General features: G+C 40.4%; 1 long non-coding RNA gene across 1 annotated transcript in view; it reads right to left on the bottom strand.

The window, feature by feature from the left end:
- LOC122464323 overlaps positions 1–22262 on the bottom strand; it is a 41844-nt gene extending 19582 nt beyond the window's left edge. The window contains exons 1-2 of the long non-coding RNA XR_006288263.1: positions 22189–22262; positions 12402–12508 (exon numbers count right to left, since the gene is read on the bottom strand). This is a non-coding gene — a long non-coding RNA (uncharacterized LOC122464323). The remainder of the gene's footprint in view (positions 1–12401; positions 12509–22188) is intronic.
- Between the last annotated feature and the right edge of the window lie 2701 nt (positions 22263–24963).

Genomic DNA, 24963 nt, shown 5'->3' on the forward strand with positions numbered 1-24963 from the left:
CCACACGGGGCTGGTTGATGACTTCTCAGATCTTTGTTGGTGATGAAATCTTTCAAAACGATGCCTGAAATCTTTTGTAGGGATTTATTTTTTGAAGGCATCTGGTTTTCTGTGTAATATTTTAGTAGATCTACAGTTCTCGCAGCTGTATGTTAGTGCTGAAAATATGTTTGAGTTGAAATTTCTTAGTTTTGTTTTGCTGCTGTATATCTTTCATTTCCATACATTGTTGAGTTTAGTGGATGCCTTTCCTATCCTTGGTGTCACTTCCTTCTTGAGGTCTCCAATGGCCAATATGGTTCTGCCCAGACAGGTGAACTGTTCTACTTCTGTAACATTTTTGGCTTCTAGTGTGATTTACTGCTTGATATCTGGGTTTCAAAGATGTTCATTTTGGCATGACTGATTTTGAGCCCTGCTTGGCATAACTGATTTTGCCAACTTGTCTGTAGCGCAATCTCATCAGCAAAGGTTAGATATTGTAGGCATCTGCGATCTATTCAAGCTATACCATTGTTCGTGTTGCTAATCCATTTCTTCATTAACCAGTCTATACCAATGCCACACAACAGTGAAGATAGAATGCAGCCCTGATACTCACTATTCACTTTGAACCACTCTGTTACCTGATTGTTCACCCTTACAGAGCACTTTGCAGCTCTGTATGAGGCCTTGATGATGTTGACAACTAGAGTGAGTACTCCACGGGACTGAAGAATCACAGTACATGTCTGCAGTGTTCGGGCTGTCAAATGCCCTTCAAAAAATAAAATAAATAAAACTGATGATGGGGGGAGCCTGCCAGTCTGTATGTTCTTCTGTGATGGTCCTTAATGTGGATTTCTTATGCCTGAATCTTCTCTACTGCCACTTTCATCCTGTGTAGTATCACTCTGCAGAAAGCTTTCCTTACAACAGAGCCATGTGACTCCTCTCCATTTGTGAGTGAGTTAGTTAGAGCCTTTTGGGGAATTCTGACAATGATTTCATGTTTCCATTGGTCAGGACGGAGTCTCTTTCCCCCAGATCTCATAGAACAGCTCTCACAGCTTTTCATTAGGGAGAAGGTATCAAGTGCTATTTAGTATTTCTGCTGTGATTTGATCACCCTCTGCCACTTTGTTGTTTTTCAGCTTCTTGATTGTCACCTGTATTTCTGACATCTCTACTGGGCTGGTGTTAACGCCAAGTTGATGACATTCGCATGTTTTATCAGAGTCTGGTGTTCATCTGCTTTTCTCTTTTACTTGAGTTATAAGCATTTTTCCATCTTTGCTTTTTATTGGCCTATTTCCTGTTTTGAGATTTTCAGTTCATTCAACTAAATTACTTCCCATAAGCAAAGAGGCCTGAGGAGGGATGACTTCTCACAGTGCATATTTCCCTTCTAATCACTTCTGCAAGAAATGTGCCAGCCAACCCTTCTCCGTAGACTGGGTCCTTCTACGGGCTCTTCCCACCTCAGCTGGACCAGTTAGTTAAGGTCCCAGAGGTCTTCAACTTCCTTAAAATCACGTATGTTAATAAGCTAGCGCTGACTCACTAAGTCTCAGCCACTTTCAAAGTCACTGCTAACAGCAACACTGCCAGACTGTTACACCACCTAACAAAGGCTAAGGGGTAGTACTCAACCTATTTAATATACAGTATTAAATTAAAAAGCAAGGGTGCAGATGTCTAATATTATATATCTGATACCTTCCATCCCCCACAAAAAAAGATTCACTTTAATATTTTTAAAACCTCACAAGGTTGAATGTTATAATGTGAATTGTATTTTTAAAGGGCCACATAACATATCGATGTTCAAATATGAACCACCCAAATCTTCCCCTTCTAAATCACATGGAACTGTTTTTGCTCTGACTGTTGACTAAAAACTTTTGAACAGGGAGGACAACAATTCACACATAAGGAGCATTCTTGTTTGTGTTTACTATCCTTTTATAGTTGGAATACTAAGAACAGCCATTCCTCAAATATTCATGTGAATCAAAACCCATTCACCCAAATGTTTGCCAATAGTGAACAATGAAAGGGTGCAACCCTGGGTCAGTTGAACAGTGGTCCAGAATTTAAATCAATGTTCCTAAATACAGAGTCTAAAACTCATTTACTCTGACATAAAGTTAATGGAGTTGCACAAGTATAAAGCTGATCTAAGTGAGAAGAGAATCAGTCCCAGCATTTTGCAGCGTTCAATCAGTTCTAGTTGTGATGTTGCCCTCGTAACCCAAATAATTAAGCTTGTCTGAGACCGGATACATTTTCCATTTCCCTTGTTCTTCTGTGCCCATCACCTATGATAATTCATTTTAACTAGTTAGTTCATCTGCATTGTGTCTTCTGAGATGACAAATTGATTTTTATTCTGGCTAACAGCCACTGCTCAAGTCCATACACGGAGGATAGTACCTCACAGAGAGTGGCTACTAGTTTGTCCATTGCTATTTGGAACGTAAACAAACAACTGTCTGCTGCTATGTGGTAAATGCTAACAGTGGTTTGTCAAGATCCAAGCTATTGTAACATTATAGCCATGAGAGGTTTAAGGATGAGGACTCTCTCGTGAGGGAAGGCTACATATGGCTACACATGTGCTTATGCCAGTGATTTCTCTCATGAGTGGGGAAGGTAACATCCTCACTTATGAAAACTCTCTCGGGGTTCTGCACATGTAATGGCAGCGAGCACACTGCATATGCTTCTAGGCTGTGGCATTTAATTAATGATCATAATACACGTTCATCTGAGGAACAAAGTTGATCATTAATAGCTGCAGGACTCTCTCTTCATAATGTTCTGTGGAAAAGTTCAGGAAGAAAGTGAATACAAAGGAAAGGAACTAAACAGTAGACTAATTATTAGAATTCTCCCCACAACAGGGACAAATTGACACTGGTTTCAGAGTGTTATTTTGCCTTAGTAATCTAGGTGGTCCAGGGGCCTTTCCTAAAATGGCACTTATCTGGAGAAGGTACAGTCCAAACAAGTGAGAGTGTGTAGTGCTAACAGACAGATCAGGGTACATCTGAATTAAACCATAGATTTAGGTTGTGGGGGCTGAGACATGCCTTACAACTTCCGATGAAGTCAGTAGAGTTGAATGTGTATCTGAGGGCAGAACTGGTTCCAGACTGGATAAAAGCTTCCCCTTTTCTCCTGTCATTTGCACTGATGCTTCTTTCTGCACAGATCATTGTGGACCATTTCTGACAGTAAAGCGGCAAGGAAGAGGTGGACAGAATCACTATTTAGCTTTCAGCATACTGTTCCCTGTGATTCAGTTTCTTTCATAGATTCATAGATATTTAGGTCAGAATGGGACCATTATGATCATCTAGTCTGACCTCCTGCACAACGCAGGCCACAGAATTTCACCCACCACTCCTGCGAAAAACCTCTCACCTATGTCTGAGCTATTGAAGTCCTCAAATCGTGGTTTAAAGACTTCAAGGAGCAGAGAATCCTCCAGCAAGTGACCTGTGCCCCATGCTACAGAGGAAGGTGAAAAACCTCCAGGGCCTCTTCCAATCTGCCCTGGAGGAAAATTCTTTCCCGACCCCAAATATGGCGATCAGTTAAACCCTGAGCTAAACCTTTCAGTCCATGTGGCTAACTAATGCAGAGCCAAAGCCTTTTGGCATTATGTGTCATGCTTCCTGACCAGAAGTTTCATGTACAATCATCTAACGGCATGCAACAGGCGGTGGTCCTTGAAAAAGTGTGACAAACTAATAAGAGAAAATGAGCAAGGGAACAACTGAACTCGGAAAGAATGACTTTTTACAAATGTGTGGTGGAGAAATTTTGATGGAGAAGAGATTAGAGTGATAGGAAACCAAGTGAGAGTCAGGAATATGTGTATTCTTGCCTTTGTGACTAAGCTGAGGGCTGTGATACAGGAGAATTTAGGACCAAGACCTAAGTCCTGCCTTGGTTCCACCTGCTGAATGGGCCTGATTCAGCATGGCTGGTGCTGGGGGAATGCAAATTGCACTAGCAAGCATCAGCAAAGACCACTGTGATCCAGGGTGATTCACCCTCTGGTGGGAGCAGGAGGTATTTCTATGTGCCTCAGAGCAGTGCAAAGGACTAGGCCTAATACCTCATTTTAACTGCATGTAGGCATAACCACCCCTCCTATATATGCTTGAATGTAACAGCCTCTCTCTTTCTGCTGAACAGAGAGATACTGGAGGTAGCCAGGGACCGTAGCTTAAGGAAAAATGAAGAAGTACAGCAGATTGCAAGAGAGAAATTCATACCAACACCAGGAAGAGACAGGTCTATATGATCAGAGACTGTATATGGAAAAGAATCAACAGGCTTGTCACCAGACCAGATCCAGAGTAAAGAAGAGTGTGCTATCTACCAGAGGCAAGGATACGAGATATGGATGTCAGGCTGAAGAGAACTGTAACCGAAGTGGGAAAAAAGCCACATTGTGCTGCATGTTAGCATGAATGACACTGCTAGATTCGCACTGGAACGGTCAAGAATGACTATATTCAACTGGGTAAGAGTAAGATGATTAAAGAAGTGGCAGCTCAGTTGACTTTCAGGGAAATGCTTCTGGTCCCTAGAGAATGCAGATGAAGGCGTGACTATATAATGAAGATCAACAGATGGTCCAAGAACTGGAGCTATGAGGAAAGTTTTGGGATGATCAACCATTAGGAGGCATTCATAGAAGAAGAAAAAAGGCAGAGTCCTCTAGACTGATGGACTCCACTTGAGAACCTGGGGTATTAACCTTCTGGGATCAAGGGTGCATGATTGATAGGAAGGGCTTTAAACTAGGAGATGAGCGGAGAAGGTTGGGAGAGGTTCATGAAATCTCCACACCTGGCTTCAGTACACAGGAGCAGGAAAATCAGCTAAATGAATATATAGTAAGGGATAATGGTACACCACCACACTAACTGGGTGAGGTCCAAGGGCAACAACTGAAATGCTCATACAAATGCAAGGAGTCTGGGCAATAAAATGGAGGAAATGGAACTGCTGGAACAGGAGGTCAAACCAGATATTATAGGGATTAAAGAAATACCACTCATGACTGGAATAGAGTTATTGAAGGGTATGTGGAGAGAGAGGAGTAAAGGTGCTGGGGTAGTGTTGTACATCAATGAAGCAGTAACCTTTGAAGAGATACAATAGACAAAAACCAGAATCTGACTGGGTCAAAATCATTTTGGGGAAGGATTGTCTGCTATAGATGCCCAGGGACTGATTCAGAAATGGAGAGTGATCTCTTTAACATTATGAGAGAGAGAAATACTACTGGGAATTGTGTCATAATGGGGCACTTTTGGGGGGTACAGATTGGAGAATAAATGCTACTAATACTGGTAGGGCTCAGTTATTCCTGGATGTGATAAATGATAAATTTTCATCAATTGTCACTGAACCAACAAGAGGTGATGCGGTTTCAGACGTTAAGTCGTGAATACACCATAGGAGAGTTGGTTGTAGGGAATACCTTGGATCAAGTGATCACGAGTTGATTCCATTTAAATTTAAGTGGAAGGATAATCAAAGCCAGGTTGCCATCTATAGTTTTTTTTTTATTTGAAAAGGCAGACTTTGGGAAATTAAGGGAATTTGTTAAAGAAGTCATCTGGACTGAAGACCTCAAGGACTTAATGCAAATAAGGCTTCAAATCAACTATACAAACCCGCACCCTACCACCAACACCACCACTGTGTGAAATTTGCATCCTAAGAAAGGGGGGGAAAACGTGTAGAGAAAGGTGCCGACACAGCTGAATGAATAGCCACCTCAAAAAATTTATTAGGTGTAAGCAGAGAGGCTTTGGGGAATGGAAAAAGGGGCTGATAGTAAAGAAAGCTATATTGTGGAGGTTAGGAAATGCAGTAATAAAGTGAGAATAGCTAAAACTCAAGCTGAATTAGCTCTTGCTAAGGAAATTAAAATAAAGAGGTATTTAAGTTATATAAATAAAAAGAGAATGGGTTAATATGCAGTGTTGATGGGAAGGAGATTAAAAATAATCTAGGTCTGGTCCAAAAACTAAATGAATACCTTGTGTCAGTTTTCAGTAACGATGATGTGGAACGTGTGCATGTACAGATGATGGAAATGAATCTCTAGATATGAAAATTACCACATCTGAGGTAGAAGATAAACTTAAAGATCTGAATGTGCTCAAATCGGGGGGGGGCTGGATAATTTCCAACCCAGAATATTGAAAGAACTGGCATGTGAGATTGCTAGTCCAGTAGCAAGGATTTTTAATAAATGTATCTACTCAGGCATGGTATCATATGACTGGAGAATAGCTAATGTCGTACTTCTATTTAAGAATTGGGGGGGGGGCGGGAATGATCTGGTCAATTATACGCATGTTAGTCTGACCTTAGTAGTGTGCAAGGATTTAGAGCAAATCATGACTGAAAGTATAAATTAAATTCATGGAGGTAAATGATAAAAGGGATGTCATACATCATTGGATTACCAAAGGAAGATCATGCCAAACTAACCTGATTTCCTTCTTTGAGAAAATAATTGATTTTTTTAGATAAGTGCAGTACATCTAATGTATTTGGACTTCAGTAAAGCATTTGACACAGTACCACAAGGGAAATCAGTTAAATTAGGGAAGATGTGGATCAGTAGAAGCATTTTAAGGTAGATAAGGAACTGTCTCAAGGGGAGAAAGCAATGGGTTGTGCTAAAAGATGAATTATTGGACTGGAAAGATGTTTCTAGTGGAGTTCTTCAAGGATTGGTCTGGGAGCCAATCTTATTCAATATTTTTATTAAGGACCTTGGCACACAATGTGGAGTGCGCTAATGAAATTTGCTGATGATACAAAGTTGGGAGGCATTGTCAATACAAAGAAGGTCTGGAATATTTTACAGAAAGATCTGGATGACCTTGAAGACCAGGGTGACAGACATGGGCATGAAATTCAATAGTACAAAGTGCAAGGTCATGCACTGAGTGGTCTAACAAAAATTTCTGCTAGAAGCTGGGAGGCTCAACAGTTGGAAGCGACAGAGGAGAAGCAATATCTGGGTGTGTGGGTCAATTACAGGATGACCATAAGCCACCAATGCAATGTGGCTCTGAAAAAGGCAAATGTGAGCCTTGGATATATTAGGCGAGGCATTTCCAGGAGAGAGAGAGAAGAATTAACGCCATGGTACAAGGCACTGGTAAGATCTCATTTGGAATACTGTGTACAATTCTGGTCACCCATGTTCAAGAAAGATTAATTTAAATTGGCACAGGTGTAGAGAAGAGATATTAGGATGATCTGGGGAATGGAGGGACTATCTTAGGAGACAAGACTGGGAGAATGTGACTTGTTTTGTCTCGCAGAAAAGGCTGAGAGGGGATATGTTTGCTCTCTGTAAATACATAAGTGGGTAAATACTAGGGAGGGTGAGGAGCTATTTACACTAAAGGACAATGTTGGTACAAGAACAAATGGATATAAATTGGTCATGAATAACTTCAGGCTGAAAATTAGAAGCAGCTTCCTAACCATCAGAGCAGTTAAGTTCTGGAATAGCCTCCCAATAGGAGTTGTGAAGGCAAACAACTTAATTAGTTTTGAGAGAGAGAGAGTGACAAATGTATGGGTGCAATGGGGATGCTTGTGATGGTGAGGGGCAGGGCTCTACAGCCCTGGGGCTCACTTCTGGTTTTTGTGTTATGTTCCTCCAGCTCATGCTTCAGTGTTTCAGTCAGTCACCTGCAAGGATCAGGAAGGGATTTTCCCCCCTCCAGTGTATGTTGGGAGGGTTTTTATCATCTGCTTCCTCTAAAGTGTCAGGGATGGCCATGTCTGGAGATGGGACATTGAGCAGGGTGGGTCAGGACTCTGAGGTGGCATCAAGTATTCTCTCTCTCAGGTGCTTGGCTGGCTGGTTCTTGCTCACCTGCTAAGGGTCTAACTGATTGTCATATGTGGGGTTGGAATGCAATTTTCCCATAGGTCAGATTGGCAGTGACCTGGGGTTGGGGGAGATTCGCCTTTCCTGCAGCACCTGGGTGAGTGTCACTTGTCAGGGTTTTCTGGGTATATTTATTTAATCATTTCCATGCCATTGCATGGGCCCCAAGTGCAAGTTCACCTTGGTCCCTCCTATTCTCTGCCTATGGAACAGAATAGCCTAGTCTCCCGGAATGGAGGAGGGGTCTCATTTCCATTGTTGGGTTTTGTGTATTGATGCTGGGTGGTGTTGATGGCCTATGATATAGAGGAGGTCAGACTAGTTGGTCTAGTGGTCCCTTCTATGACTAACATTGCTCAAAGACCTGCTGGATCAGGACTTACATGTAGTACACTATTCCCTTCCCACACATCCTTGCTCCAAGTCTCATTGGCTCTAGAAATTTCATACTGAAAATACGATGGCACAACTTGGTTGTGGCCATTAGTTCTTCTTGGAAAAGTAGTAGATCGTTTTGTGTTGGAGTCACAAAATGCATGGGAAACTGGTTAACCTGACACAAGGGCACACCATGAACTTCTTGACCTGCAGAGATCTTACTGCTTCTTTCCACATAAAAAGTTAAAAGCTAATTTAAAAAAAGGAAAGCATGCAAAAGTTATGAGGTTTGCTGCCTGCTTCTGAATCGTATTGGTTGGGAGTAGGAATTGAGTGAGAGTTCCTGCCCAGGGCTGAATTATGAGGCAGTAAAGCAAAGTAAATGAACTGTAGGATTTGAACCCCTCTCAGTGCAGCATCTCAAAATAATTTGGTGTAGCTTCACTAGCAGAGCCATGCTATTTTACACCAGCTGACGATCTGGCCCTTACACTTTGGAGCTGGTTCTGATTTCACATTGCTTGTATAGCTGTCTAACTTCATTTACACCAGTGTAAGTGATCAACCATTGTGCATGTGAGAATCTGTACAGAAAAAAATTGCAACAAATTGATCTACAAAAATCTTAACTCTAATGGGCCAGATTCTCACCTCACACCAGTTTTACTGTGTAACTCCACTGAAGTCAATGGATCAAGTCTTGAGTGATCATTAAATCATTCCTGATTTATATGGATATACATGAGGTCAGAACCAGGACCCCTGAATATAATGCAAAGATGTGTAACTTTAGAGTTTGGGTGGTTTATAACGTTTCACCGAGTCTCCAAGACAAAGTGCAGAAAATGCCACTTTTAAAAAAGAATGTGGCCTGTGTAATATTTCAAGAACAAAAGTCAACAATTGTATCAATGGCGGTATACGTGTGAACTAACAGCCATGGGAGCATCGCTGGCATTCAGGCTGTGCATGGAGATTATAACTGTCAAGGAAATATACTTCTCTTGCTACATAACACATCAAAGATTTGCGCACTCTTGTTTATTTCACTCTAGGATGACACTGAGATTTTTTCCAAAGTAGGCACAGGCAGTAAAGTTAAGAGTTAATGGTTAATCTGTAAATGAACCCTATAAATTACTACAATAGTTAGCCCTTTATAATGAAATCTAGCCAATGGTATATTCAGAATGCATGAAGCTGAGTAGGCAGAAATACAGAAACTGGCATTATTTCCTACAAGTGGCTTTTATGCTTTCCACATCAAATTCAGTACCAGATAGACTATGATTTATATCAGGCAGACTTCAAATTCATTGATCCAAAATATACAGCTGCCTGACTCCTTTTCACAAGAAATCCATGCTACTAAAAGCCTGTGCAGAGACAGGGTTTTGTTTAATGGTAATGGAAATGACCTGGCAAAGTATCAAACGAAAATCCTCATCCCTCTAGAAATACATGAACTGCAAGCTCCTTTCAAATGAGCATGCTTCAAAGCCAAAGGTTTTGTATTACTGTTCTACCTTCAATGTGCTTTAGTGTGGGAGAGAGCCTATGGACTCAAGTGATTGTAAAAACCATATTCACTAAGGTGATGGGTTTGCAGAGTCAGTTCAAACGTGCATCCAAAATCTCAGATTTCGATCTGAAGTTTTTCTGAACATCTTTGGCCTAGGAATCAAGCTAAAGATCTCTGGAAAACAGGCCTTCTGGTAAAAAGAAAAGGAGGACTTGTGGCACCTTAGAGACTAACAAATTTATTTGAGCATAAGCTTTCGTGAGCTACAGCTCACTTCATCGGATGGTCTTCTGGTGTTACCTGTTTCCATACAGGTGAAAAATGGAGCAAATATAGTTTTATGATTCTTCCAGTCTATCCAGTCCTGGCTGAAATCATGAAGTACACAGCACAGGAAATCATAAACCCAAGACTTCTTTAAATTTCAAAATAGGACTGATTAATTGGATAACTATTCAAACTGATTCATATTAAAGGGGGTTCAAGCCACAAAATTCAGATCTGGATCCAAATTTCAAACAGCACAAGGTTTTTGGTTTAGAGATGTGGGGGGCTGGTTTGGGTTGGATAGGGACATTTAGTTTATTTTTAAAAAATCTAAAGATTGGGGCAAATGTACACAAAAAATTAATAAAAATATGAGTTAGGATCATTGTAAAAAAAATCCTCCCAGGTCCATCAAACATTCCCTGACCAGTTTGTGCAGCCCACATAACTGATTTGCCAAAAAACACCTGGGAGAAAAAGATAAGCTTTGCAATATGACCTGAACACCAAAAGCTGAGGCTCGGGCAGACCAACAAAGGAGGTAAATTCTAGAGTCAAGGAACATTCACTAATTACCCTTTCTCCAGAATCCTCCTGATGAAGCTAGAGGTCTGCTGGCACATGTGTCAGAGCAGATCAAGATTACAATGGGAGAGACTCAATCTTTAAGGTATCTAGTATCTAAAGCATCTGTTTCAGAGCAGCAGCCGTGTTAGTCTGTATCCGCAAAAAGAAAAGGAGTACTTGTGTTAGTCTCTAAAGTGCCACAAGTACTCCTTTTCTTTTTAAAGCATCTGTATAATTCAGATCCTGTTCTCTATTCAGATAGAAAACACTCCCAAAACTCAAGGTTACCGATTGGCAGGTTTTGGTTCAGGACCACACATGACCTATATTTAGCCTGACCAGTCAGCACATCTAAAAAAAAAATAAAAAATTGAGAAATAATCATTTGCTATTCCATTAACATGCAGTAACTGAACAACAGCGATGGCTACTGCAAAGTTGGCATATGCCAACAGCTATCACACAGTGGGCTCTGAGATTGTACAGTTTTCCCATTATGCCAGGAATAGGTGATACTGTGGTATCTGTTGGCAAATCTTGGACATATAATGTCAACCATTGTAGCTATGTTAATGATTTCATATGATCCAGTAAGGTACCTTATGTAGTAATTCTTCTGTTTTATGGATGAAATTCTGCTATCATACTGCAAAGGTCTAATTCTGATCTCACATCAGTTGCATACTGGTGTAACAACTCCACTGGCATACCATGCCATCCTTCCTTCTCTGCTGGTGACGGCACTGACTTTAGAGCGGGGCTCCCAGCTTGCAGCTGCCACTCTCTAGCTGCCCAGCATCACCACCAGAAGCAGCAGCGCAGAAATAAGGGTACCCTACAGTCAGGACCCCTACAATTACAACACTGAAATTTCAGATTTAAATAGCTAAAATCATGAAAATCATTTATTATTTTTAAAATCCTATGATCATGAAATTGACCAAAATTGACCGTGAATTTGGTAGGGCCCTAACTATGAAAAACAGGGAGTGCCAGTTTAAAGAGAGAGAGAGAGAGAACACACAGGCCAGATCCTTAGTTGGCATAAATCAGTGTAGCTCACTGCCTTTAATAGAGCTGCATCAGTTTAACCCAATTGCAAATATAGCCCTCTCTTTATACAGACTATACTGAATTTAGTGGAGCTATGCTAATTTATGCCAGCTAAGGATCTGACACACAGAATGCATTATTATACAGGAGATGAGGAAGGAGCAGAAGTTGAGAGAGAATGCATACAAATATATAGGGTGTGGACAGCTTGAGGATCTTATTGTGGTGAATTTGGAATGGCCAAGTTACTCATGAATTAGCCTGGTCATTGCAAACAAGTGGCGATGAATCTTTAGCATTCAGCACAATTGCATATTGTGTTTATGCTTCTCATTTATATCTTGCCTTTTTTAATCATGCGGTGTGCTTTCCCCTTTGAAGTGTTAGTTACTATGGAAACAAGGATGGCATCAGCAAAGGCACAGCCTAGTGACATCTGAAAGGACAGAATAAAGTAAGACTTACTTTGTTTTTAAATGTCTGACATGTAACCCAAAGCTAGTGATGGCTAGTGTAATTTACACTTCCCTGCATGTGCATTGCCCCATGCACTGGGACTCATCCCACACAAATACAGGTGGTGTTTCAACCAGGAGGGAACAGATTTCAAATCTGCTGTGGGACATTTGCTGACTCATTGCATCCTTGCCTCAGCAATCATTGTACTTGCCATGACCATCTCACCTCTCATGTAGCTGCCAAGTTAGGGTGGAGGAGAGGTAACAGCTGCTTTCCACTGATGCAACTTGTTCCCCAGCAGACTTCCCGCTCCAATGGGAGTCACCCTTGTCCTGCAGTGTGGAGGTAAGGGAGAGAGAGAAAAGGGATCAAATCAGGCACATCAAATCTTTGGTCATCTCTGCTTTTCCGCTCAACCAGCATTTGCTCCCTATATGCCACCCTATATTGGGTGCACTACAGACACTGGCCAAGATGGTGAAACGACCTGTGATTTTAGGGGATTCAGTGTTTGTGTGCCCAATTTGAGACACCTTAAAGGAGTCTCACGCTCAAAATGCTGAGCGCCCACCCTCCAAAAACCAAGCATTTGTTTCAAGTGGGGCACTGAAAAATACAGGCCCTGAAAATCTCTAACACAGAGCACAGGAAACGAGTAGTATCCCATTAAATAGTTTGAGAGTCCGCTAGTGGCCCTCAGTCTACAAGCCACCAGAACCCAGCCAAAGCAGCAGTGCATATATGTAGCCAGGCCTTCTATGTTAAATAGGTTTAGTAAACACAATTTGGACACCACAGTGACCATGTGGTTCTTCCACATTATGTATTGTTTAAGAGAACAAAAGACAACACCTAGTCACCTTAGCAAATCATGGCCATACATAGGAATTCCATTCTATTTGATCAGCTAAAATGGGGCACATGGAAACCAACCATAAAGAGGCCTAATATAAAATCATATGGGCAACAGACTCTGAACCTGTATGGTAGCACTGCAGCCCTGAATAGACACTTGGTTGAATTTCAAGGACTGGAATGTAGTGCAAGCATTGCAGCGCTCCTACCTCTATGGTCTTCTATTATATTGCTATCACAAGAAGCACATGGAAGCCATGTGGCTATCAAATTACTGCTTTCTTACAGAAAAATCACAGGTTATAGCATTTGTTCAGTGCTATCTGACTCTGTTTCAAATAGTTCTGTAGCCCATACCCTTTTATTTCCAGGATAACTAAAGATGCAAAATTAAGGGATGGGTATTAAGTTCTGTCAAAAAATTGTTTTGTTCCCTCTAGCATTTTTTTTAAATACAGTTCATCGCGGTCAGGCCTTGAAACACTGCATTGTGCCAGGAAAGCCATTCCGAAAAGAAATCCTTTCGTACTGCCTTTCAGCACTGTCTGTTCCAGGGCAATGGGTTTTAAGGTCCATTTATTATTTTCCAGCTTGTTTGCTGCATTCATAAATGGTCTATTCCTACTGCCTCAGAGTCCAGAGCTCCTTCTGGCTTGTAAAGCATCCCCTATACCTTGCTTTGATAGTCTTCTCTTCATTGGAACACTCCTCTCTCAGACTCAGATTATATGAATTAGAGAGCATTACAATACTGCATCTTATTTGCCAGGTGATAGTTTACTGCCAGAAGGGGTCACAAGTCTGCATTCCTTGTGTAAGTGAACTGCCTCTGATTTCAATGGGCTGAACAAGAAATACAGAATTGGGACCAAAGTGATGGGCTGAGATAAAATCTGAAGCCACTAAGAGAACAGAATTAGACAGAGTCCTTTGTGATTTTGATAGCCCAGTGAAATCCCTCACTAGACTTGGAAAACTTCTCACTTATTGTTTATATTCTGTATTCAATTGTTCAACAATAGAAATCATTTCTTGAGGATAGTGATCATTGTACGAACAGGCAGAGGCCTTGCCAGTAAATCCCTACAAATCTGTACTGTGCAGACATGACAGGGATGGGTGCCCTATAATCAATACCTTGTGCAGAAATGAGACTGTGGTACTGCACTGATAAACTTGAGGAATCGAAGTTTGAAAATGGGCTGAACTCCTCACTTCACATTATGACCTGATTATATTGTTCTACAGGTGCTGTATTTTATGGCCCTCCATCACAGCTCCTTGTGGATTTATTACCACATATTCATTATTTGTTGAGACATATATGCTTTCCTCAGTGAATAACCACAGCAAAAATACTTCGTATTAGCAAGTAGCTCTACCATAGAGAAACAAATCCATCTTTCTGAAAGGAGAACATGGGTGCCAATATTCAGAAGACATTGGATCTGAACCTGTGAATCAGAGCCCCCTTTAGCTCCCCTGAAGTCAATTTGGACTGGGACCATAGCTGTCAAAGGACCAACTTTTAGTGGTGATAACTTATTTGGAAGTTAGATAAGACTGATCTTGACTTAAGTGTTTGAAAAAGATATAGCAATTTTCCTTAGGTTTGAGATCACCATAACTGGGGCATTTTCATCCACTGCGAAATAAAATCAACATATATTTACATATTTCATGCAATCAGCTGAAGTGGAGGCATATGTGGAAAGGAGAAGTATTGTAACTCCCCCTTATCTGTACAGGTGCTGCAAGGCCAGAATATATAACTCCAGCATTGTTATGAGACAGTTTAGAAAATGTTCTGTGAATCAAATTTCAAATCCACAAACAGCCAGATAGATTTACTTCATATAAGGAAAACCCAGGTTACTGCACAAAGTGGTATACTTTGTTCAACCGATGGTAATCTTCCCTTTGAGTCATTACTAAACCATTGTTCTAGCATAGCGCTAAGGTCAATGTGATGCTACAGACACAATTGTTCGGAGGACACCCAAAAGCAAGATCCAAACTAATGGCCTTGTTGACAAGCATAGCAAAGTTTACCCTGGTATCCTTTCATCCTACTCAAACTCCATTCGACTAAATACTTTTTAATTACATAAATTTTCCCCTGAAGTCGTATTTGGTTGACGTCTTCTTCACAGTTTGTCCTAAACCTGAGGACAAACCTAAACCTGATTCTGATCTCACAATGGGATAAACTCTGTTGACTTCAAGTAGAATTAACTTAGGCTCTGTACCCACAACCCCTCAGGAAGGGATGAGGATTGTATGGGTGTGGGGTGGCTGGCAAATGGTAACATGGGTCTGAAGGAAGCCACGCTGATAAGGAACCAGATAAGCAGCACTGAAAGGCAGAGATCTCAATCTAAACTGGGTAGGAGGTGGTTTGCTTTGTCCATGGCATCATAAATCTTTCCAAGTTGAGGGAATATTTTCTAACACTGCATGATTGACTTCAAAATTCTGTGGTTCTGTATGCCCTCTGTATAGGCATTTCCATAAATTATTTACGGTGGTGAACATTATCCTTCTAAATTCATGTACTGATTGTGTGCACCACACTGGCACTCAAAATGCAATGGGCAGCCTAGGTAGATTTTGAAGGACAGTCCCCCTCATAGTACCAGAACTATAACAGCATTGCTTCATTAGGAAACAATGGGCACTTGCTTTCATATTTTAAGTAGCTCTCTTTTCAGAAATTCTAAGCCAGCATTGTATATTTCAGCTCCAGAGGCCCCCTTGTGAAATAAGCACATACAAAACAGTTGACTCAAATAGATCTTTATTAGGATTCTATCAATGACGGAAACAGTGAGGAGGAACAGGAGGTGGTGGAGGCTAAGGAGGCAGGGCAACAAAACTTTAGTGGCTGAATGGAGAAAACAGGCTGATGCCTACAGCCCCAGGGAGGCAGAAAGTGAGGCGATTACAGTGGGAAATATGACTGAAGCTAACACACCTAACGACTTAGAACATAAGGTTTTTGTGGGAATCAAAGGGAATTCCGCCCACTCCCTGTGTACTTCAGTATTGCATAATTAAATAGCTTTGTTATGGCATTTTTCACCTTCCTCTCAGGTATCAAGGACAGGATGTCAGAATAGATGGACCAATGGGCTAATATGTTCTTTTGTAGTTCCAGATGTCCGAACAGGGAACTGAATCCACATTTTTGCACTTTGAAGCCATCTCCAGTTAAGCGTAAAAATGGCAATTGATGTGCTCCCTCTATGTATTCAATCAGAGCTGCTGGCTTTAGTGATGAAAATAAATGTTTACGGCTTTTTACTCTTTTTAGCCTTGCAGCGCCTGTACAGATAAGGGTAAGTTACAGTTGTGCAATCTCAATGAAGGAAATATCACTGAGGTATCACCGAGGACATAACTACCGTACCCTGGGGTTGCATAGTTGTAATTTGGTCTCTGGAAGCTTTATTACTGCCAATGATGAATAAGACGGAAAGAACCCAAGAACTGGAAGTGAGTTTGCCGGACTCAAAGTCAGAGAAAATATCTTTTTGCTTGCAAACCGAACACATTTGATAATTAAATCGTGGCATGCAAATATACACAGAACCCAACAATGCCCTTTTTTTACTAAGTTATTTTTTATAAGAAGAACCACACTTTAAAGAGGAGTAAGATCAGCTGAAAAAGAAATAAAATTGAAACCATAAAAGAGGGTATAAGTGTTGCTGCTTGTTACAGAATATATGTTCCTTCACTTAAGAGAAATCTCATCCTAATTGAATTGCTATTCAAATAGCTGATGAAGGCTTCTCTTGTGATATCCAATTAGTGGTGAACATTTCAGATTTAAGTGACATTTTTACAATAGAGATGTAGTACGCATGAAGGTTAATATAGCATTAATGGGACTGATTCTCTTCTCATTTGCACTGGTCTTACACCAGTGAAACTCCAAAAGACTTGAAAAAAATTGCTGAACCTAAGAATGAAGGAGGCTGAATATAGTTTCCCCTCAAGAACTAGGTGATAAGAGCTGTGAAGACTTCCCTGAAATGTTAAAGTCACTATTCCAAAAATAAATTTCCTAGTAGAAAAGATACCAATTTATTTTAAAAGGCAAGCAGAGGCAAATAGCATGTCTGATTTCCTGGTTAAGTATTACAAAGCTGTTCATGAGCTGTCATTTTGCTAACAGTCTAAGAAAAGCCCTAAGGAATTTTTTTAAAATCAACTGAAGACAAGGTTAATTATGGAGATCTATCTGCCTTATTTGGATGTGGAGACATGACATATTGCACCTACAAAACTCCACAGCCATCTAAATCTTCCCAAATTGTTGAGCCTGATTCAGTACATATCCAGCTTCTTTTTCTGAAATGGAGAGCCATATGCCCTTACATATCTAGTGCCAATCCCATCATTTGAAACTCAGAGATGAATTGGTGTGTCTGTGTGAAATCTCTCTTAAGTCAATGGGCCTCCACATGGACAAACAGGTCCACACATGTTTGTAAAGTGCACCAGACCCAAAGTCAGCATAGTGGCAGCCAAATAAGGATTACATAACAGACCTGAACCTTCAAACATTTTTAAGTGAGAAATCTCCTGCAAACTTAATGTTTTTCTTCTTTTGTTCTTTCAATTACATATGATTTCATTTTTACCCATCTCTTCATGTATTGGTTTTGTCCAAGAAACAGGAACAGCTGACATGTCATAAGATAACCCATGTTTGAAGAATTAGCAGTTTGCTTGGAAGAATAAAAACTCCCAAGAAGCTATTCCCATAATTTTCTCAGCCCAGTTTTACAAAAAGAGCTTTGTGAAGGTTTACATAAGCCTCCAAACTCTCAAGTGTTTATCTTAACAAGGACCTTGAAACACAAGGAATCAAATTAAGCCAATGGGCTGTGACATTTCCTAAATGGATTTAATACAGCATCGGGAAAAAGCAGTTTTAATAATTCAAGTACAATATCTCTATGATTTGTTGTCAGGGCACCACATATAGACTTGAGTACACAGCCTTTATTCAGCTGTCTAAAATGACACATTGTGCCCAATTGTTCTGTAACTCATACTGATATAAATTATGAATAGTTCACCGAAGCCAGTGGAGTTATGCTGTTTTTTAACCAGTGTAAGTGAGAGGAAATCAGGCCCTGTGAACTTGATCCCGCAGTTCTTACTCAATGCCCTGTATGGCTATTGTACTGGTGAGCTATTCCAGAATGTCTTCAGTTTCAATGGATAAAAGATACTTGAGATTATTCTTTGAATTGCATAAATATTAAATGGTTTCCTAAATCTCCTATTTTAACATCCAATAATTAGTATTTTTTCTAATATAGTGCAAAATTTCACGTGAACTCTTTCTTTAGCTATCTGTCTCACTCTACAAATATTGCCATGCTTAATCCCGATAGCTTTCGAACATTACTGAAGAAAAAGATTTCCCATAAGGTCCACAGTTCACTTAAAAATAAATCTTAAAGCCATGCTATATCTTAGAGAATCCTGCATTCTTTACAACATGGGGGATATCCTTAGATAATATTTTCACTATTAATTTCTTTCTTTATTATCAGTAGAGATAATCTAATGCTTCCTAATTACACCCAGTAGATCTGAACCTAATCTTGCACTCTCCACCAATGGAGTTTCACTTGAAAATTATCAGTGGAGCTGTACCTTTATTACCAGTGAGAAAGCCAAATCAAACCCATGGGCTGCATATTCCTCATAATACACTAATAAAAACCAAATGTCATCCCTGTAAGGAATCAAACCTGCAAAAAAGGCTCAGTTTCTGCAAAACATAGGATACAAACCCCAAGATTAGATCTAGTAATTTTTTTCAATCAAAATGGTCTATTTTCTCAAAAAAATTTCATGAAAAATTGATAACTGTTGAAGTTTTTTGATTTGTGTGAAAAGGGTCGTGTCTTTCTGATTGTTTTAAGTAGTGCTACTGAAGTTTGTTATTTACTAAAAATGGCTTTTGATGAAAAATTTCTAACTACTTCAATCAAAATATGAGTGAAATCTTTAAACAAGATGAAAAGTGGGTACATTTTGCACATTCTGTAAAGAAAACTTGGACATTTTAAATATTTTCCCACAAAATAGATTTTATTTTATTTTTAACACTAAAACTAAATCAGTATCTACATTTTTAAATATTCTGTGATCTGAAACTTTCAGTTGGTTCATAGAACAGGGCAGGTACAAGACATAGGTTACCATCCTACTTTGTTCTCTCTGGAGTCCTTGAAGGACACATCTGGATTTGGAGGCGGTGTACCTGTGAACAGGTTCCTCCTTCATCTCCTGGAAATGCTGGCTGGTGGGCCCTCTTTGTGAATTAACCAGCCCATGTAGTCCATCAGGGTACCTCCACCAAGTGTTATTATTGTTTATATTACAAGTACATTACAACATTGCAGCAGTTATGTGGAGCCCCCTTCCTGCTCCCTGGCTCAGCCTTTTATACGGCTTGCTTTTCTTCTCAGAGCTACCCAGCTGGTAAGCGAATTACCTCACCAGCACATCAGGGTCCCAACTGGTGCAAGTGATCCCATCCCTTCTACCTTTCAAACCCAAACCCAAATCTCAGTCCTTCCTACTCTAACTACACCCTGTGCTTTGGGTATTTTAAGTGACCAAGGTGCTGGCTTCCATAAGGCTCCATTTTCAGCTACTAACAGCACCATGTCACCAAGTAACTAAGACCTTGTATGTGCTTCAGCACACTATTAATTTTCAGGATGCTATAAATCTGATATGATTATTGTGATGTCTAAATATCTACAGTAATGAGAATTCCAAAGACAAATAGCAATATGGAGTTTTACAAGTTTGACAAGGAGTGCCAAGTACTTCTGCTTAGTTGGGATTTGCTATGTAAATATTAGTGATTGTTAACTTTAATTCACAGTATTTACTGTTGGATATGCAGCTTTTTAGAGAGGAATCCTAAATCCTCCACATGACCTACATCAGGGTGTTGGAAAAAGATGCATCATGGTCTTCAAAAACAGGCAACAAAATGATTTTAAGTTTGTAACCTTGAATTCTTTCCTAGGTGTTTGGCTGGTGGGTCTTGCCCAAATATTTAGGGTCTAACTGATCGCCGTATTTGGGGTCAGAAAGGAATTTCCCGCAGGTCAAATTGGCAGAGACCTGGGGGGTGAGGGGTAGGGGTTGGGTTTTTGTTGGTTTTTTTTGCCTTCCTGTGCAGCATGGGTCACTTAAAACTAGAGTAAATGGTGGATTCTCTGTAACTTGGAGTCTTTAAACCATGATTTGAGGACTTCAGTAACTCAACCAGAGGTTATGGATTTATTATAGGAGTGGGTGGGAGAGGCTCTGTAGCCTGAATGTGCAGGAAGTCAGACTAGATGATCATGATGGTCCCTTCTGGCCTTACATTCTATGAATCTAACAGAATATCACAGCTAGACTTGAAAAAGAAAATGTTTCTCTTGAAACTGGGTTTTGTAACTCTCTTCTTGGCCTGTAACAGAGAAAGCAATTCTTTGAGAACTTTGGCATCCTGGTTGAGGAAGCTTCCATTTTCTTTTAAGTAGCTGGGCACAAGTTCAAAAGCAGAGGAATACTCCCATACAGGGACTGGAACTACAGCTAAAACCTTAAGCACTCTCTAGAAGCTTTAGCCCTGATCCAGAGAGATGCTGAGAGCCTACTAGTCTCACTGAAGTCAAACTGGCCTCTGTGGGAGTGGATAGGAATTACAGGTGCTCAGCACCTCTCTGGATCAGACCCTTATTTTGTACATCGATATACATGAAAGCAGGGCTGGGTGCTCACAACTTCTGTCAAAAGAAACAACTTGTAGAAGGCCTTCAGCAGCACCTTGCAGTACAATACCACCTAGTTCTTCTACTGGTGAAAACCACTGTATATCTCAGTGATTTATATAGGAGGTCAGTATCCCCATTTGACAGATAGGTAAACCGAGGCAGAGAGAGATGAAGCAACTTGACCAAGGTCACTCAGCAGGCCAGCAGCAGAGGCTAGAATAGAACCCAATTCTCCTGAGTCCCAGTCCAATGCTCTATCCACTAGGACAAACTGCCTCCCTAGCTAAGATATACAGGGCCCAAACATTTCACACCTAATTCCAAAGGGCAGTTTTCTTCATTTGTCCTAGATTGTCAACAGTCAGCATGTCGGGGGCCTCTCGTCCTACATTACATCTATCAAGTCAATAATCAGGAGACAAGCCAAAGATGAGAGACCTGCAAAGTCAAACTGTTACAAACATATATTCACTTTCACCCAGAAATCGAATGGTTAATGCCTGGAGATCCTGTGTTGAAGAGAAAAACATATCTCAAGACATGTAGTGCATTTTCTAATGAAATAATAAAAAAGTTTAGCTTTTCAAAAGCTAGCTGTTTTATTTAAAAATTAATGAGTGTCAATAATATATGACAGTAAGAATCAGTGGGAAATTGTCTTTAAAAAAAGATCAGGAAAAAATTAAAAAAAGAAAGGGACTAACTTAGATTACAACATCAGAACATTTAACGATCAGAAGACTAATTCTGTCAGCAAATGATGCAAGGGCATCGTAGCTTGATTCAGAAAGAATAAATGGTTTACAGACAAATTAATGACCCACGTTTAGTTGTAAGTAAATGCTGAATAATGATGAGTCATTAACAGATTTCAGGTAAGTGTGTATGTTATGATGAAGGAGGGAAGCATGAGTAACAAAACAATGGTGAAAGCAAAATTAAAGGTTTTTTTAAAAAGTGAATGGGGGAAAAAGAAAAAAAGCATGTGTGTGAGTGAGAGATTTCATGGGGTCCACTATTCACTGCTGGGATGCCTCCTTATGGCCATGTCTGGGGATTAGCTCAGCTCACCCCATGGTTCCTCTCTCTTTGGGACTTAGGGTAGTCTTTCTTCATGACTCAGCCCTCTGGCCAGATCATTATAGTCCTCCTCTTCCGGGGTTTCAAAGTCCCACATTTTAGGCCGTCTTGTACTCCACTGCCGAGTCTGTACCACTTCCCCAGTGGCTGGTGGGGAAACCCAGGTCCACCCACTACTCCAGGCTGCAGCCCAGGGACCTGACAACCAGCAGCCAAGGTGTGCACAGTCCCACTCCTTGCTACTGTTTCCTGTGCTGCTCCTACTTCACCTCTATCAGGCTCTTGAGCCACAATCCCCTGGGCATGGTCCTTCGCTCAGAGACAAGACCACAGAGCTTCTATTCTCTCCCTGGCTTCTGCCTGTGCAGCTTCCTGGCTTTATCAAGCCCCACCTGTTCCTTCTCAGCTGTGCTCTATTTTCAATCAGGGATTGCTTATCCAGTTTAATTCCCCTCAGGTGTGGCCTATCAAGTTAATTGGTCCCCTGCTCTCACTCATTAACCCTTTCAGGGCTGGTATGGGGTGAACACCTTGTCACAGTAATCAATAACTAAATCACATGTGTGTGTGTGTGTGCGTGCGCGCTTGAAACATACTATATCACAAGCCTGGTGGAAGACTCATGTGAATGCAATTTAGTGTGAAAGGCCCAGATCTGTTGGCAGTACATTGTGTGAAATAAAACCCTACAGTGAAGCTTGTGTTAACATTAATGTGCTTAAGCACCATCCCACTCTAATTGTCAGTAATCCCAGTCCCATATCAATCCCACTGCATTTTAAATGCATTTGTTACAATGACCTGAAAACATCAGTCCTTCAACTGCCATTAATAACAGATTTTACTCTGCTGTAAAAATTAGAGCTGCTCAGAAAGTAGTATTTTCCATGAAAAATGTCCAAAGAAATATATTTTTCATGTTATTATCTATATCATAGAATGTTTCTGGTTTTGAATTGAAAATTTTTCAATTTTACAATTCTTGAGAACTGAAAATTTTTGTTTTCAGTTTTTCGTCAAAAACAGAATATTTCAAAAGAACCAATCATTTTCTGCAGAAACTTTTGTTTAGACAAAAGGCCATTTTTCACTGAAATTATGTTTCAATCAAAAACTGTGACCAGCTTTTGCATGACCCTGTACATAGCCCCAGCAATGTTTATATGCAGATTTGAAAGGACAGGAATAAACAAGCAGAGATAGATTAAAGAGTCCCCATATTATTTCCCTTTGTACGTACTTAAAAACTGTGGTCAAGTTATCCTTTTTTGGCTAAGATCAAGCTCTTTAAGCCTCATTGTTAGGCAGGTTTTCAAGTCACGAATCATTCTTGCAGCTCTTTTCTGAACCCTCTCCAATCCTGCAGAAAATGTACTGAAGTGCAGAACTGGACATAGTACCCAGCAGTGGTCCCACCAATGCTGTCGACAATGTCTTATTAGCTGATTCGAGTCAAAATCTTGTCCGTGGCAAAAAAAACTGCAGTGGGGACAGAAGTAACTTGAACTTTGAACTTGAAAATGAACTTTTCAAGATGTAAAACATTTAATCTTGTTTAGCTAGTAGATTGTAATTTAGAAATGTCCAGCCTGCCTCTCTGAATTTTATGACATTTTATATTTTAGCTACATTTATATTCCGCTGGACTTATTTTAGGATTCTCGCTCCATTTTCTGTAATCCTGAGCTTTGATTAAACAACCCGAATTGCAATTATAAGATGTGTCATGTTCAAAAGCTGTTGAATGCTTCTGCAGGACAGAGACTGACTTCTGACCTTAAGGAAAGTGGAAGCAGCATTGCAGTAACAGCCTGAGCAGCTGCTCAAGGCATGGGAAATGAGAGACCCTTCTGTAAGACTGTGCTGTGAGGGCATTTCCTCTTCCTTTGTTGCAGAAGAAATTAAAGCATAAATTCTGCAGGCAGAAGTCTGTGTTCATGTCTTCTATGGTCATAATTAAAAGGGAATCCCCACCAAATGTCATGATATTTTCAAAAGGACAAATGGCAGTTAAGCTCTTACGTTCCTAACTGTCATTTGGCTCTAGAAAATCTCCTGTCATCTTTTGTGTGATCACAAGAATCCCACTCAAACATCTGTAAATATGCACCTCTGACATTCATAGATCAAAACTACCCAGAATAACTCCCCTAGTAGCTTCAAAATACAAAGACAAATTTATGAGTGCAAATATACATAAGCAGATTGTAGTCCCCAAATTATCACATATAGGCACAGAGTGCAAATGCCACCAGATCATCTTTGACAGAGAACAGTGCACACACAAATGTTGAGTATTACAATTGTGCCTGTGAAGAGAAAGATTGGGATTCAACTCTTGAAAAGTTATTCTCATGAGAGAATATGTATGTGCAGCCATATCCTGTTGTGATCTATAGATCTGAAATTTATATGCAGTGCTGCTCAGTTAGGCAGATTTTCTTGATGTGCATTACTGAGATTTTCTTTAAGAGTTTCTGTAATGATGACAGAAGCTGCTGCTTGATTAAAACTCTGGCATTTTATTTGGTGTGCTAGTTTAGATTAAAAAAAAGAGAGAAAGGAGGGAGGAAGGGTGGTGTCAGTCCAAGTCCCAGTGGACAAGTGCCCATCCAAAAGGCAACAACAAAGAACGTTCCTGGCCAGACCGTCCAAATAATGAATGGACACTCTGGGTATTGCACTGCAATTAGAAACCCACGGCTGACCCACGCCAACTAACTCGGGCTCACAGGGCTCAGCCTAAGGGGCTGTTTAATTGCAGTGTAGACATTTTGGCTTGATCTGCAGCCTGAGCTCTGGGATGCTCCTATCTTGCAGGGTCCTAGAGTCCAGGTTTCAGCCGCAGCCTGAACGTCTACAATCTGGTCCATTTTATGAGCACCACATTCACTTTAAAATTAAAAATATGAAGCCCAGAGTTGAATGATTTGGGGCTTGAAATAAAACATTGATGGATATTGAATATTAAAACAATTTCAAAAACGCCAGTATGAAAAAACAAACAGACCAGGGCTCTCTCCTTCATAAATGCTTTATAACCC

This window comes from Chelonia mydas, chromosome 2, assembly GCF_015237465.2.
Source record: "Chelonia mydas isolate rCheMyd1 chromosome 2, rCheMyd1.pri.v2, whole genome shotgun sequence".
Taxonomy (NCBI): Eukaryota; Metazoa; Chordata; order Testudines; family Cheloniidae; genus Chelonia; species Chelonia mydas.